This window comes from Centruroides vittatus, unplaced genomic scaffold (assembly GCF_030686945.1).
Source record: "Centruroides vittatus isolate TY-2023 unplaced genomic scaffold, ASM3068694v2 contig_545, whole genome shotgun sequence".
Classification (NCBI taxonomy): domain Eukaryota; kingdom Metazoa; phylum Arthropoda; class Arachnida; order Scorpiones; family Buthidae; genus Centruroides; species Centruroides vittatus.
The window spans coordinates 764,956-783,566 of NW_027122321.1; the positions used below are offsets into that span (position 1 = coordinate 764,956).

General features: G+C 28.0%; 1 protein-coding gene across 1 annotated transcript in view; it reads left to right on the plus strand.

Moving 5' to 3' along the window:
* The first annotated feature begins 1,459 nt into the window (after nt 1-1,459).
* Nucleotides 1,460-18,611, plus strand: part of LOC136978528 (KN motif and ankyrin repeat domain-containing protein 2-like) — a 52,408-nt gene continuing 35,256 nt past the window's right edge. The window contains exon 1 of the mRNA XM_067274241.1: nt 1,460-1,615. The gene's annotated coding sequence lies outside the window, so the exon portion shown is untranslated. The remainder of the gene's footprint in view (nt 1,616-18,611) is intronic.

The window sequence follows — 18,611 nt, forward strand, 5'->3', positions numbered from 1 at the left end:
TAAATTTGAAGGAAAACCAGTGATTACAATTTTTTTTTATATCAAGAAATTCCTATTTAAAATTAATAAAAGAAGTAAAAAAAAATGGTTAACTTTATTAAAAATTCATTGTGTATAACGATGCTTATCAGTCATTTATATTTTATATAAGCTAAAAAAAAATTTTCCAGATTTTGTTACAATCAATGCCATCATGATATATACTAAATTTTATTTGTTTATATAATTATTTTAGAGATAAACTGGTTATGATATACTGTTGATACTGATAATTTTCTCTTAATTTTTAAATTATAAAAATAATGTCACATAATATAGTAAAGCAAAGTTCAATGTATAAAGTTAACAAACTGTCAAATGAGATCAAATTTATAAAATACTTTTAAGGTAAATTTCAGAAAATTATTTTTGAATATTCTAATTTCTAACTTTAAGTAAAATATATTTGAAAATTGTTCTTGGATCATTGAGCGAGTGGTATAGCATCAGAGCTGGATTTACATTTTTTATTGTTCTAAACAGTAACTTAAAAGAAGCCCTTCCTCCCTTCACAAAAGAATAAAAAACACTATGTATTAATTGGAGGTTAGAGTGAGGTCCTAAGCTGTAGCTTGTTTAGTTAATGCAAAAATGCAGTCTTGTATAACATTATGTCATTCATTCATTCATTAATAATCTTCCTTTGAACAATCAGGCAGTTAATTAAAATTCTGCTCATCTTTCCTATTAAAAATAAACATATGATCTATACTTGTTGGCAACAAGATTATTCAGTTCCATATTATAAAAGAATAAAAGAAAATAGATTAAATCTCATAATATAAACCAGAATTAGGCATTGTAAAAGTAGGCCAAAGAATAAAAAAAAAAGTTAAGGAAAAAGTATATCTAGTCTTTGAATAGTTCAATATATAAGATCTTTAATTATGTTTTTTAAATAAATAAATAAACTTCATAAGATTTATTTAAAATACAAATATAGGATTTTTAAACTGGAAATTTTAAAAATTTTAAACTTTATTAAGTAATTTAAAAAGATTTTATATGGAAATTTTTGAATTGCTTGAAAAGGCATATTTTATTTTATTTGTTTAAATTTAATATTGTAAGCAGTTTTGTTTCAGTTCAAGTAATGTTAGTTGTGATCAAATTATTTTTAGTAATCATGTATTTTTTTTTCCTTGGATGGAAACGCATGATTGATGATACTGGTCACTTCCTCCTGAAGAAAAATGGAGAGAAAATTTTATTTCAAATTTATATTTGTAATAATTAAAAACATTTTAAGTTAATCAATTATATTGATTTTTTTTTAATTAATTAATTTCAACAATAATGCATAGTAACCGTGAAAATATATACATTTAGAATAATTTTAAAAAATTTGAAAAGAGTTGTTTGGCAACAATTTAAACTTTGTTTTTGAACAAGTTTATCATTTCATCCGCTAAGCGTCGCCATCAATTCGGTACACGGCTAGTCACGTGACTCGCCTATACTTTCTTGTATTGTTCGATTATGGTCCAGGCGAAGAGTTAGTATCCAATGGATCCAAAAACTACGCGAAATCATTAAGTAACCATCGATTTTACATAAGTAAAATGTAATTAATAAGGTAAGCGAAACCGTTTAAGTAATTTGTATATTAGTTTATATTACATTAGTAAATTTTCGCGACGAATTTTACATCAGGTGGTTAGGCTTGACTTTGTGTTTAAATGATTAAAATAAAAGTTTTTGTAAATGTATAATTAATTTTTGTTTATTTTTAATAGATTCTTTATTAGTTTGTTGTGTTATTGGAGTTTAGTTGAATGAATGACACATTTTAAATACGACCAAATCGGGTAAAACTTTCACTCGTGTCCCAATTTTTGCACGTAATATGTTCGATTTTAGTCAGAAAAGTAACGAATTCATCAATTTTCTTCTTTGATCTTTTGTTTATTAAATTTTCTGAACATCTGCTACCAATTAATGGCATTTGTCGAGACACCTGCACAACAAAAGAAGGAAAAAAAAAAAAAAAAACACTCGACTACAGGTTTATTCCGTAACTAAATATCAACTTTCTACTTTATAAACTTGGAAATTATGCAAGAAAAATGAAAATTTTATGAGTTTTTATGTCGTTGATCAATGATCAATCACGATCATTGAAATTGATCTTTCATCGTTGATTTGAGTTAAGAAACTTAATTATAAAAGAAGCGATTCATAATTTATCGCAATATATTTTGATAATTGATTATAATGATAATAGACAACGATTAAACATTGACTCACATCGATATAACTTATATAAGGATCGTTGCTTAATTGTAATTAATGTGATAATGTATAATCACGTGACTGAGTTTAGCTAGTTTAGTCACGTGATTATCGAAATTATTCGAATTTTTCAACTTTTCTATCTTAAAAAAGTTTGAAAAACTGTTTTATATTTGCATATAATTATTCGCTTGGAAGATTTTCAAAATAAATTAAAATAAAATCGAGAATAATAATAATAAAATACCGGCGTATTTTTAATTTTTAGCTACAATAATTTTATTTTATATAACTATTTTAATATAATAATTTTCTTTAAATTGTTAATAGTAATAATAATAATAATGACATGAAGATCCTCTTTAAAAATGTCCTTGAAAAGTGCCAACTCTTAAAGATCATTCGGTTTGTTTTGACTATGGCAAGTGACGTCATATTGTCTGCAGTTTAATTTTTTTTATTATTTATTTATTTACTTTAGATAAAATTAATTAATTGCATTAAACAATTAGAATTTATATATAGAAAGTCAAAAGTAATTTTAATAAAAACAAATCTTCGATGTTTAAAGGACCAATTAGAAAATAGTATGTGTTTACGTCATTAATGTCGTGTCTCGCTTGACATACGTTTGAATTTACGACCGAAGTCGTTATTAATGAAACTTTTTTTTTCTTCTACATTTTATGATCCTTCTGATATATAATTAATAGCTTATAACCGAAAAAAATCAAAGTAATTCACATTTGCTTTGATTTTTCTTCACTCTCTCAGCTAAAAAAAACAAAAAAAAAATTAAGTACAGTCAAATTAAGCGTGTTTAATTAAAAAAAATTAATTTTAATTACATTTAAAATTATGTAAATGAACTTTAAATATAAATAATAGCTTCAGTTTATTTATTTTTCTGGCATGTGAAAAATTCAAAGTTAAATAAATAAAGTTAAATATTGTAAATTTGCCAATAAAATTTTGTACTTTTAAATAAAGAAATGAGTCAATATATATATATATTTTTTAAATAGAGGAAAATATTTCCTTATCGTTATTTCTAGCGATGCGTTAAGACATAATGGATCAGTTGAATAATAAACAGTTTGACAAATCCTTATCATCAACAGTTTAATTTAATTCCCTTTTAGAAAGAAAAATTGTATATTTGGGGAGTAGAAAATGGGTTAAACACTTGCATTGAAAACATTTTATGCCATAAAATTTATTACATTAACCTTCTTTTGTGTGAAGTAACCGCGTATTGTATTTTTGTTAAATGGTTCTACAATTTGGCTTAAACATTTTTATAATTGTTATTTATGCATTTGACTCATTGAATTATCGAATAATTTCGAGGTAATTTGTCTCGAATTCCTAGAAATTTCCTAAATTATGTGGCAGCTGTTTTTAGTGAAACTTGGTGTCAATCCACCACGTTGACCTCATTCTTCCCACGTTATCATATACCCATCATTATAAACAACTTGTTCTATAGATTACAACAGATTTTTAAACCAATCTCAGATTATTTTTATTAAAAAAAAATATTTTTTCCGTTTATGAAAAGAATAATGTATACTTTTAACTAAACGCCTATGGGAGGTATATAAATCATAAATTGTAATGATGCGGAAATTCATATTGACGCCCTGCGAAATGACCTTAAAAGTAACATACTTTTTTCTTTTATATATATATATATATATATTTCTGAATGTGTTTTAAAATATTAATTCATAATTATTTATATACATATATTTTAAACCCGTTTATTCGTCTCCGTCTCAACACGTGGGTGGGCCAAGTTTTAGAATTGAATGTAGGCGAGCCGGCTTGTAAATTGTAGAAGCGATCGATGAAAAGTTTTGATTCCACATTTTATGCATCATTTCCTTTATAAATGGCGTCATTTTTTATAGAAATTGTGTTTACGATCTGTAATTTGAGCCTTGGATCCGTTTGCGGTGTTTGTTGAAGGTACGTAGAAACTGTCATCTCGATTAATAAACAGCATTAAATAATCTTTCCTCCCACGATATCGTGTTTGAAAAATTATTTATGAGTGTCATAAAATGCTCAAAACGTTGTGTTAATATTTGTTTATCCATTGAATTTATTCTATTTGACCATGGCAGGTGTGACTTTCGACCCAGGTGCAGTTTACAAAGGACCACTGTTATAAATAAACGTTCGGTAACGTTCAGTCAGTCTTGTGGTTTTTATGAGTTTTTGGTACTTTGCCCAAACTGTGAAGAAAAATAACATTTATCAAGGTCCCGTAAGAGCCGTTATATCACAAGATTGTTTAGTTTAACCCAAATTTAGTCCAAGTGTAATACTGAAAATGTTCTGGGTCGTATCTCTCAGATGACGGAAATAGTGCCTATCAATTGCTTCCTCTAATGTTACGTCATTTCCTGTTCTGTTTGCAGGAAAAGAGCGACATAAAATACAATTCAACAATAACTTTATAACTATTTTTCGAAAATTTAATGATGTTTTAGATACTTATTTTGTAGGAAATGAGAATTTTAATCGTTAATTATATATGGTTATCCTGTTTGATAAAGAAAGTTGCTAATGTATAAAATCACTGATGCGTAAAATCGTCTAAAAAGGTAACAGACCGATAAGGAATTTTCTACTGCAGATAAGAAATTTTTTGAAATAACAAAAATGAATAGAAAAATTACACAGATTTGCAATTTTTGAAGCAAGTTTTTGTAACGAAAATTTCAAGTTCATGTATAATTAATTCTACACTTTAAAAGAATTACTGTATATTATATAGTATACTGTAAAATAAAGTATTTTATTAGTTAATTACACAAGATTTTCCATAAGATTATAACGAAAAATTAAGGTTTGAGAATGTCCGATTTTTTTTTATCATGTGCAAATTTAATGAGAAATTTATGAATTTTTAAACATCATAATCTCCTTTTAATGCGAGAATCTATATATTCGATTATAATTCTCAGTTAAAGTTAGTAAAGTGTTAAATTTATAATAAATTAGCGCCGTTTCTTACAGTTTATTACTTTTGTTAACAATTTTAAGTTTTTGATTTAAGTACAAACATGCTGGAAATTTGTAAATTTCAAAAAAAAAAAAAAAATTATTATTGAAACTTGTGAATATCGATCTGAAAATGACTGTCATTTATTTTTCATTTAATATCTCAAGTATGAAGTTTAAAAAATCTTTGCTTTATTCATCAAATTGCCGATTAAAATTGCTGACTAGACGATTTTCCACTTCCACTTTATTTTTTTATTTTCCTTTCCACTGTCACAATTTTTTCATATTTTATAGAACTTTAAATGTTAGTTATGTAAACTTTAAATTCGTGCACTTAGAGATCTTTATTTTACATGCAGATTTAATTGTTTAATTATTTAGTTTGTGATAGTCTTTTTAAATGAAATATAAAATTCTGTGTATATAGATTTAAATATAAATAAATTAATTTAAAGTGTAGGAGAAAAAGATAGAAAAATAAAATCCAATTTGGCATTGTTTTCAAATTAATGATTTACTAGAAGTTTATGTCAGATATAGATATGTCTCAACATATATTTTTTTTCATTTTGATTATTCAAATTTTACTTTATCTATTTTTTTCTATATTTTATAATTTGGTTAATTTCATAATAAAAACGAGCAATTATTTTTTGTGACATTGTCACAGTTCTGGGCTGTAATTTTAATCATATTTTAAATTTATTTAATTTAAAATATATGCTCTTCATCTAAAATTAGTAGTGGCTTGCCCCTGTACATTATACTTTTCCTTTAACAATAGTCACACTAGTCATCTATCTAACATCTCTTTTGGGGAGAAATTTTTGAATTGAAATAAAGTGACTTCCAGTTTGTATCGGACATTCGTGTATAGTTAATCGGGGCCTCCTGTTGTAAGATTTCCACATCTGGTCTCGTCTTTCATATATTTATCTCTATTCTTGAGATTAAGGAAAGATGTATGATGGACAGTCAGATGGACGACAGTGGGAGTTTATAGGTCTACAATTTTTTCAAATTGCAGCCTAATAATATACATTTATGTAATTCATTGGATATATATTTACACACAAATTTTATATTTTTATTAAAAATGTAAGCTAATGAAATAATTGAACTTCTGCAAAATTTTATTTAATGTTTTGAACTAAATGTCAAAAGTTTTTTTAAATCCCTTTTAGTAAGTTTGGTTTAATTTATACTTTTATTAAAATCTAAAATGATTTTTTAATTTAATAGAAAGGAAAATATTTATTATTAAATTTTGGTGCATCAAAAATATCTTCAACAATTAATTTTTGGTAATGATGATGCAGTTCATTAAATTTTTGATATAATAGGTGAAGTGTTTTACTTCTATTTTTGTATTAATATAAATTGATTTTCTCATAATAATCTATAATTGGATTTTATGCTTATGATTTTGTAAAGTATTGTAAACAAAGTTACAAACACGGAGGGAACAAAAGAAGCGCTGACCTTGCTAATTGGATCCACGTGTGGTCCAGTGATAGACCACTTGCTCGATGGTGAACACCTGGCCGTAAATGAGTGGATTGGAATATCGGCGGACATAAATGTAAGCTTCACTTTCATCTGATAAAAGCAGACCTGGGTGAAAGCTGTTCATGCAAGGAAGGTTTGTGATTGGTTGGAAGTTTCTGTCCAAAAAATCCTTAAATTGCGGAGCGAACAGGAGAGGGGAGAGAAGGGCAAGAGACTGATAACACAGAAGTCTCAGGCACTTGGAAAGCCTGCTGAGTTTAGAGAGAGCGTACTCCTCTGGTAACTATTTCAGGGATGGGTAAGTGCTGAGACTGGACGAACCATGCAGTTGAGCAACCCCACAGGCTGACAGAGGCTTATCCAGAGTCTAATAGTTCCCAAAAGCCAATCTAGTATGTGAGGCACCATGCTTTGTGTATCCTGTATCTACTGTGTTTTCCCACCTGTATATTGTAAATATTGTCTATCTTGAGTTTGGAGGTGTGCTTTCCACAAGCTGGATCAAACTATATTGAGTCGTGACAAATACAGCAAATCAACTCAACGAGATGGAGTTTGGGAAAGAAACTTCACTGATTTCTTCATAATGTATACTATATTTAAAGTGTTATTCATACGTCACTATTATTCAACATAAAGCATATGTGTGATTGATGTACTAAAAACTATTCTTGATGCTATATTTAGAAATTAAATTTTCATCTATTATTATATTAATTTCTGCATTAGGTTATCACTCTGAGGAATCAGGGATGCGGGATTCTCAGACTTTCAGATTGTTTGGCCCAGATATGTCAACTGTCACTCATCACCTAACTGCCCAATATGGGCTTGGTTAATCCTGATGAGTGGTATTTTCTCTGTGAGCATCATAAAAAAAGCCTTTTACAGTACCTACAGGGCAGAAAAAATCTAAAAATACACAGCCTCATGTTTATATATTATTTTTAGTTTAATACTTGATTTATTCTTTATTAATATCTATAAATTAATTAAAACATATGAAATTTCTATAGTTAAATTTTATATAATTAGGAGAATGAACCATAATTTTTACTGTAAATGTGGTTATATTTTAGAATTTACTTTATGACATGAAAATGGTTACAATTTGAGAAAGGCTGTTTTAATCTACTGTAATATATTCTTGTCACTAAATTTTTTGATTTGAAAAATACAATTGAATAGCTTCAAGCAATATTTTCAAAACTGTTGAACACTGATAGTTGGTTACAGGTTTGCATCTCACCAATGAGCTGGCTGCGTGAAATTTTCCAGATTTTTTGTGTGACTAACTTCAATTTTAGTAACTTGACTTGTTTTAGTTAACTTGAATGTTAGTAGAGATAATCTACAAGAAGAGTTGAATCTTGATCAAGTGCATGCATACTCTACAGTGATGTAGCTACATATTCAGTGCCCTGGAGCTAGTAGAATCAGTGTACCCCTTGTTCCTCAGAAGAGGTCTTGTGAAATTTGTTTTGAACATTTAATTTAAAAACATATATCTAATTATTTCTTATTTAAAATCTTATAACAATTTATTTGAGATTCAAGGCATTTCAACAATAAGATATTCAATTTAATAAATATATAATAACAATATATTATATAATATAATAATAAAACAAAATATAATTCTTTAAGTATGGAGTACCTGATAATATTTACTACATAGTATATAAACTGTATTGACAAATGTATGCATGTTTAGTTTCATAAAAACTGCATAATAATACATGAAAAAACTTCAAAATTGTTTGTTTTTTCACTTTTTTGTTTGCAAATCGGTCAATCACTTTCTCAAGATCAAGTTGACAAGCTATTGTTTTTTCAATCGATATAGCCAAAGAACTAAGTGTTGTGACATGCTGCTTCTTAAATAAGTTTTGTTTAATTTTAGTTTTGAAAAACTTTGTTCTACTGTCGCTATCGTCGCTGGTAAAGTTAAAAAATGAGACATGCTGCAATAATGTCAGAGAACCTACTTGAGGCTGCATTGTGAATTAAAAGTAGTTCAGCAACTTCCCGTTTAAAAGTAATTTATTTTACCTGAGTATAAAAACACATTTGAAATTGAAGCAGTTGAGGTCCAAAACTAGACAAAATGTCGGAGTGATATGTCAATTGTAAAAATTCTGATCCTTCCAGAATATTTTTTATCAGATGATGCGACAAGATATGCAAGTGATAAGCATTTAAAAAGTGTACAAAATTGTCAAACAGATTCAAGTTTAATAGTTAATTGATTAATTGATTAAATCCAAACATTTTTTACAAATGTTTTTACAAATTTTATTTTGCCCTTTCTAACTTGGCACCCTCATGATTTGTGCACTTAGAGCACTTTGCTCCAACTGCTTCATGGTAGCTGCACTTCTGATACTCTATAAACTTTCAAAGCCATTCTTCTTGGAAACAAAGCCTGATATGAAAAAATTTTATTCTATATTTTTGATTCAGTATTTTATGTAGAAGCACCTATCTTCCTACCTGTATCAGCAGTTACATGACAACTTGTATAAATTAAATATAAACAAAAATAAACTTAAAAACTCATGCCAAGGTTTTTATAGCTTCTGGAAGAAAATTCAGAGTGAATTTTCTTCCAGATGACAGAATACAGAAACACCAATAATAGATATACATTCTGTTGAATGCTCTAACGCCTTTATTAACACCAAACTCAGTGAATTTTCTTCCAGAAACTAAATTAAATATAATTTTAGAACAAAATTTAAAATTATATTTCTAAAGATATTAACAATAATATAATTTTTGAATGGAGAATGTAATAATAATATAGTCTTGCATTAATTAAAGTTTCCTAATCAAGAAGCAGGATTGTTAATACTTAAGAAATAGTATTGTATGACTTCACTGTGATAATCCGTACAATTAAAACAGATATCTAGGCAAAACTTTTTAATTTCATTTTAATAAATTAAAAATAGTATTTTAGAAAGATGAAATATAATAATTTCATTTAGTTGTCATTAATAAAAGGCATAATGAAATTAATTTAGAATGATTAAAGCTTATAATAGAATTAAGTTACAATTAATAAATTTTCAGACTGATTGTTCTTATATTATGAATTTAGAATTTTAGTAACTGTACATAATGTTTGGCAGCAGGTCAACTCTATCCTGAATGATAAACATCTGGTCACTAATGATTGTGAATTGAGGTTTCAAAGATGATCAAACAGGTGTGATAAAATAAAATAAATTGAGAAATAAGATTATTTCTAATCTTATGCCTTGAACTAGTGAATCCCATCAAAGTTGTCAAAACATTTCATTTAAAATTTTGGCTATCAGCTTTTTTTGGCCACAGTATATCAGGTTATCAGGGATATATCTGTATGGATACAAATACTTGACAAAATATTTTGAAGAGGATAACCCCCATAATAGATAAAGAAAACACACATCTTCAAAGTTCTATTTCACCCAGAGAACATCTTTTGTTGACACTTCATTATTTTCAATGTTGCCACCGTATGATGTGGCACAAAGGTGTTTGCTGATTGAATGTGCATTTTCAATCAGCATGAGTGGAACAAACTTTTTGTTTCTAGTTGCAGTTGCAGTTACATCGGTTTTTGAAGGGGTTTACTGGTTAATGAGAACAGCTGCTGCAGTTGCAACTGCTTGCACGGCTGTAAATTGCAAGGTATGACCATGGCTTTAGGACAAGGCCCTAACAAAAGCACTTGCAACAAAGCAATATCGCACGATGTCTCAAAGTCACTAGCATGTCTTCTATATGGCTTATGGAATTGAGTTTGTTCTCAAAGTTTGATGTACTGATTTTGATAAAATTTTTCCATTTTTTTTATTGATTGCAATGAAGAATCCAGAAATGTAATAAATATAAATGTAGAAAATAGGGGTCCATGCTTTTCTTTTTGATATAAAGTGGAGTCAAAGTACCCATGTCTGTTCTGCTTGAGTACACCTAACAGAATTTAGAGGTCAAATAAAAAAACAGCATTGCATGCACCTGACAGAACATAGACACAAAAAAACAAACAGAACACAAGAACAAAGCAATTGGCATTGATTGCTGTTAGTTTTGGTTTTATTTGTTTACAGCAATACAACACATGGGCAATCTGCTGAGAGAGAATGCTTCTCAGGAGGTTTTTTACGGGAAACTGGCTCAGTTTCCCATAAAAGTACTGCCTATTTAGATCTTGCTAACATGAAGAAGATGTGGAAAACTCCATGTAGCCAGCCTGTTGGCCAGGAACAAACTTACAGCCTACTACCAGTTTTTAGTGGCTTTATCCGCTTAGCCACTGGTGGGCATTGGTATCAATTGCTTTGTTCTTGGATTGTCTCTCAATGTCAGTAAGTGCAAGGATTGTCTGTGTGCCCAGCCAATGTAAGGATTGCCTCTCCTATGCCAGCAAGGTACAAGGATTGCCTTTTCTGTACCTAACAAGTGCTAGGATCACTTCTGTCTTTCTGGTTCTGCTTCAATTCTATTGCAATATGACAAAGTCACACAATGTCCTCGTGTAGTGAAATAACTGCTGTTGCAGTAATCTCTACAGAAGCAGTTGATGTGTTAGACAAGCTGAGAGCATATTTCATTTCAGAATTGCTCTGAAAACTACTTCTTTAACTTTATTTTTAATACTAAATGTAATATTTATTTAATACTAAGTTTTTAAATTGATTGATTTGAAATTGAAAATTGATTAACCAAAATCAATTTTGGAGAGTACTAATTCCAGAAATTGTAAAGTTTTTATGTAATGAATGTCAGCAATCTATAAACCCACTACCAAGCTATCTTGTTATTATCAACACTAGTATTAATTTTTATTAATTAAAAACAGAAAAGCATGACTAATGAGTCACAGACTTCTAATGCATTGACATGTTGGAAATTTCACAACTCATGATAGTCAAGAAGACAAGGATTTTGAAGGGTTAAAAACAAAAAATTAGGTAAAACAAACAAAATGAGATATCTAACGAATTTGCTTATATTAATATAACAATAATTTGTGTTGTTATAGAAGCAAAATAAGTGACTTTTTCAAAAGAAAAAAAAAAGAACTGTTAGTAAATAATAATAAATATAATACTCATGTAAAAATTGTATTTTTTTACTTTTCAATTCAAAGTTTATCGGTGTGTTGTAGATTATAATGAAAAACTAGTGCAGCAATGGCAAACCTTTTTCCAAAGTGGGTCAAAATTGAATTTGAAATTTAGTAACTCCAAATTGCAGGCCAAATACTCAATTTGAGTAATTAAAAAAACGTCTGAAAATTTTGCTTTAATTTTATAATTTTTATCAGAAAAATAATAAACTCCATATAAGTTTTAAGGAAATAATAATGCAATTATAATGGAAACAAATACTTCATTTAATGGAAATCTGTTCTTGTTTATTTTATAATTTTTTTTTAGGTTCGTAATTAGCAACTTTTAAGACTTTTCAAGACAGCTTTAGGGCCTGCTTTCACATTACATATACAAAAAGTTTTGAAATTTCTCAAATATTTTTTATAATATATAAAAACCTAATACTTTTTAACTTTTCAATATGAGTACCTTCAAACTGTTATTTTGGATGATGGGTTTGCAATCACTGGACTATTGCTTGTTTTTAATATGTTAGATATCTTTTTTTGTTTATTCTTAACATTTGCATGTATTAAATTTTTATGCCTTAATTCGTTTTAGTTTTGTACCAGTATTTAAATTAAGTATTTTTACTTTATTTAAGTGTTTATTTTTTTATTCTTGGATATGATTGGTCTTATGAAAAAAATCAGTTATCTGAAATTATCCCATCCCAATTATTTTTGATAATCAATGCTTTACTGTTTATTTTGCCTGTATGAACGTGTTATAGTATATTGTTGAAAATATTGAGTTCTTGTGTGCTATACTTTCCATACATTCATAACTGTTAAATTAATAATGGATGGATATTAATGCTGGCTTTCAAATGAACTAAAAAATCATTTATCTTATATGATAATTTTCTCAAATAGATTGAATTTGTTGCTTCATGATTTTATAAACATTTTAAATGATTGCTTTTATAATGTGATGAAGTATGTTTTGATAAGGTTTTTATCACTGTCAAATATTAAAAAATTGACAGGAAAGATTCTGTATACTTTTGAATCTTGATAAATTTCACATTTTGTTTATGGAGTAATTTAATAGCAACTGAGTATTCTATTAAAATGTAAACTTATTTTGTTAATATTTTACACAGATGATAACAATTTTTGTTTAATGAATACAGTGTGGTACAGATACCTATCTGCCATATTAATAATTTATCAAGTGTATAATCTTTGATAAATAAATTTCATATCTTTTACAAAAGTGAAACATTTTCTTTTATATATAATAATTAAGAGGTACAGTTGTAAATTGATTGATAAAATGGTTACTGATAACGATATTAATTGTATAGGAAGAAAGTTAATTTTTTTAATTAATAAATACCAGTGGTGTGCCGTGACATTTGATTATAGGGAAGCTGTGTTTCTGTGAGAAGTTGACTTCCAGGGGCAATCGGTTAATTGGGCGTCAGTGATGATCTTGGTTCCATTCGTATTGTTTGTTCGATAAGCCAGTAAAAACCACAGACTTCTCTAAATGTATTTTTAATATCACAATTACATTCTGAATTGCTAGCCACAATGTAAGGGCTAAAATTATAAATAAAATAATAAAAACTTACTTGGTGAAATGTGTGGTGGATGTACAGTACATACTTGTACCTGGTACAAAATATTCTTCAATTGTATGAATATACTTTAAAGAAAATTATAATTAAATATAGCTTTGTAAAGAAACGTACATAAAAACAAGCTAATAATATAAAAATACATTTTTTAAAGTCAATTCCCACTTAGGTCAACAAAGAAAAATTTTATTTAAGTTACTTTTTATTAAATAATTACTAAGTTTGGTTTTTTTCTCTTCGCACCCTCTATCATTCAGAATGGATATATTGCTGACGGGTGCCAAATATTAATTAATTAATTAATTAATTATTGGAAAAAACTGTATTAGCATCAAGTGTCATCCACTACAAGTTTTAAAAAATGTATTTGAACTTGAGTGGATGAATAGAAAGTATTTTATTAACGATTGAAAATTTGAACAAGATAAATAAATAAATAAATAAATAAATATAGGGAGAGTGTGAACTAATAGTAGGAATTGAATAACATAAAATCTTCTTTACTTTTTAAATCTTAAAACAATCCACTTAGTCAAATAGCTTCCTACGAGTGACTAATGGATGGAATCAGACAGTCCTGGGTAGGTGCATGTATGCGGGCTGCCAAATCCCGAGGATGCCAATACCGGTCAATGTCAAATGCCTCTTGTCGCATCACTAGTGTACAGTACCTCAAAGAACACGACACGGTTGTTGTAAATTTTAAACGTTTCTCACCATAGGTGTAAAAATCTAAATATGTTAAACTTAATGCTAAGTAGATTGTCTGTCATTTGTTTTCTAACTAATTCATTTTAGGACCAGGGTCCACAGAAATTTCCAAAATTTACAACTTTTTGGTCACACTCATTGAGCTGGAAAAATTTCTGTCTTTATTTAATATTACGAAGAAATCAGTCTCTACTGTACTTGGCTAGAGATTGGTTCAGTTAAGCTTTTGTATAAGTAAAATTCTAGTTCTTTCAGCAGGGTTTTATTTATGTCCCCAATTCCCTAATCTCTTAATTATTTAACTACTTAAGTAGAAACCAGTTATTTTGTACTTGAATATTTGTAGTCTTGTGAAAAAGTGGAAAAAGAAATTTTTATGACAACAGATACATAAGTCGTAAATTTAAGTAAAATAAATTCTAGAGCTTTTTTTTTTGTACCTTATGCATCTTTCATTAAATTTAGTTGTAAATGATGCTGCCAAAGTAATAGTTAATTTTTTAACATTGTGCAAGATTTGTACACGATGTTTTCTCTACATTTCCTTATAGATGGGACATATGAAATCGTAATATCACTGGTTTAACATTGAAATCTATAAGTAATATAAGATGGGAGAGCAGAATAAAAATATCAAATATTTTAATGGATTTTTTTAAACTCCTGTCAACTATACAGAACTATCATAAAAACATCATACCAGTAAATTCTTATCGGTTGGGTCAAGTTATAAATCTACTCATGATTCACATAATCAGGCGAGGGTGGTCAAATATCTAGCAGGCAAACGGCTAACAGCCTAGGACCGGTCCTGGATAGAATTGGAAGTGTTATATGTGTGTAGCTTCCACCAGCTAAACCAGGTGAGGTTGGTGCTGTGTAAAACGCATGCACGGATGAATATAATCTGGCTGTTTGGAAGCAGACAATACAGCGCTTCCATTCTGCCACTAATATTTGAATGTACAATAGCAATCTTATCATTTTTTTTCACATGTAGTATAGAAATTTGTAATAAAATACATAATACGGTTACAATAAAATATTAATTTTTATTATATGAAAATAATCGCACAATATGTATTTATTTTTTAGAAAATACAAGGGAAGCAGTGCATCCACCACTCCCAATGACAGCACACCACTGATAAATACAGCCTTGTTCCTTTTTTTTCATCAGCTGAAGTAATGTTTTTCTTTAAGTTGTCATCTTTTTATCATATGCTCTATTTCAATGGTTCATTGATGCAGAAATTTTTTGATTTTGTGAAAAAAATTTTTGATAGGAAATTAACTTAAAATAATTGTACGACTCTACAACAAAAGTTTTTCATATCTATAATTTATTTTGAATTAGGGGCGCTTCTAGCCATCATCAGTGCTGGCGACTTTTCCATATAATTTATTTTTATCACATATTTCTTATTCATTTTTACTGTGGAGAAGAAATTTTATTCAAAGCTCAAATGCATTTTTAAATGTATGTATTGTTCCTAATTTGTATGCACTGTTTATTATGAGAGTTAAATTGTGGAACTTGAAGCTGACTTACAAACAATAGTTATTTATCATCATGTCAACTGCAACAAGTAGTTGACTCAAAGCAGATCTAGTGCATGTAAATCATGCAAGTACTAAAGATACTAAAGTCATCTAAGAATTTGCAGACTATATTAAAATATAATTGTTCTTCATAGTTCTGTAATTAAATTTGTCCTAAATATTTGTGTGGGGCAGCACTGTTGTTCATAGATAAACTATATAATCTTAAATACTAGTTGCATGTATGCATTTTCAGATCTGTGTGGACAAAATTGACTGTGATTGAGAATATAGAGGAGTGGGAAGAAGCAAGTGGATGCAATAGCAGTCTTCTTTCTTTTAATATTTCCAATGTATACAGTATCTGATGTAATGTATATTTGATCATTAAGTATATAATATTTACAGACTGTTTAATTAATAGTACAATAAGACCCTGCTTAATGCTGCCTCAGTTAATGCTGATTCGATATAATGTGGTCTGCTTGAAGCCTGAAAAAAGCTCAAAATTTACACTGATTCAAATTATTGCAGCATTTCATTGATTATTCCCAAACATGAACCAATCAGTAAAAGGTGGCAATTTGTCATAGTGCTGTACTTTCCTTAAATCTATATTTGTTTAGTGCAATTTTGAAAAAGAAAATATATATAATGTCATGGATGCCATAGGCAATATCTATTTCACTTGGCAAGAATTAACTGATAAATGCATGATTGGAGTGTAGAAGAAATTATGGCTAAAGGTATCCAAGAATTGTCAATGAGAAGAGCCTATTGCTGTATCATTAGATTGACCAAATTGTCAACCTAATCAATACAGCACGATATTGAGGAGTTACTGCAGGTTTCTGGAGAGAGCCTTACCAACGACAAATTTCAAGAACTGGAAGAACAAGGAATTCATGTAGAACTGGAAAATAGTGATTCTGAAAATGAAGAACTCAAAAAATTTCTTTACATATTTACTTAGTAAAAGTTTGGCAACGATAACCAAAATTGTTGATCAAATTGTAACAAATGATCCAGATTTTGAAAGGAGTGCAAAAGCAAGGTGAGGCGTTTTGGATGCTATCTCTTGCTACCAACATTTGCTTAAGGGAAAAAAAAATGAAAGTAACAAATGAAACTATGTAACTTTAATGCAAAAACACAAGAATTTCAGAAGAGCCAGGGCCTTCATCACAAAAAATGAACTTTACATTTCTGTGTGCATATGTTTGTGTGTTATTTAACATATATTATGATGCAAATTAATATAAAATTAAAGTAAAATCTGTTTATTTTTTGTCACATGTTCCCCTTTCCCTATTTATTCTGTGTTAAAATGATCTCATTTAACACTGTTTCATTTAGTGCTTTGTTGTCTAGGAATGCATCCCCCGCGTTAAGCAGGGTCTTACTGTATTTTACATAGTTTTAAGTAAGAAGACTGCATCTTGAAATACTTGGCAGACTAATTTTCTTTAAAGAAAATTGAAGTATTGCAATGTCATACTTGAAATTTACTTCAGAAATATCTCGCTTAATTTTAATTGTAACATGTATCTGCCAAATTATTGTTTATGCAATGAAAATTTAATTAGATTTAGCTATATATATAACCTTAATAAGCATTCATATCTCCTAGAATCATAAATAACCACATTATTTTATGATTTTATAGATGTTTGTAAAAGGAGAAACAGTTCTTACTAAGAATGTTTATAGCTTAATTGTGAACATATTGTTAATTTTAATTAATGAGCAATATGTTCACAATTGAGAGTTCAAAACTTACTTTGTGTGTGTTTGTTTAATTTGTAAGTTATAATTCTTGGCTTAATAATAATAGATAAATTTGATATTAAAGTTGATTTGTCATTAATCTTTAGTTAAAAATAAATAATTGCAGCTATATTCATTATGTATTTCAATATTTAAACCCATTTAAAAAATTTTACTTTAATCTTACTATTATGTATTCTTTCTTGACCAATAAAAAATAATAAAATGAATACCATTTATAAACACTAATCTATTATCTGTGCTAAGACTACATAAGTTAATGAATAAAGTGAATTTATTAAAAATTAAATGAATATCTTAGCAATAAAGTTCATTAATTTCTAATATGAGAAAGCATTAAAGTGACATTAAATGCCATGCTATCTACTTGAAATGTCTGCCTACATTTGGTAGATATTAGAAAGCTTGGATTCACTTTTCAGTGATTCCACCATATAACAATTCATCTTAGTAAAATTATATAGATTATGTAAAGCAAGTGACAGTGAGCAGAACTGTTTTTTGTCTAATTTTTAACCCATATATAATTCAATGCAGTGAAAATAGATGCACAGGCTATATGAAGTGCTTCTTTTTCATTTATTGCATTATAAGTCATTTTCTAGGAAAAGAGAAATTAAGCAACAGACTAACACATCTTTTATATATTAGTGTTATACTATTTTAATCATATATGACTGATTAAAAGAATTTATTTGATAAATAATGAAAATTTATAAATAGCTAAAACAAAAGACAAGTTATAAATAACCTGTTATAATGGAAGAATAAAATTAAATAGTAGGCTAGGCTACATTAAAAAAACATGAATGAAGTTTTAACAATAATTTTCCTAATTTTGAAGATTCAAACATTTTTCAAAATTTAGTGTAAATAGAAAATGTATTTATGAATATAGGAAATCAAAATATTTGGTTATCAGTTTTTAAAATATTTGCACAGATTTTGTTACTCAAGAAGTTTTTGTAAATTAATTTAGTTGCCTTTACATCCTTATCTCTTGTTTTATTCTATTATAGTCAACTAAGACCTATCTTATTAAT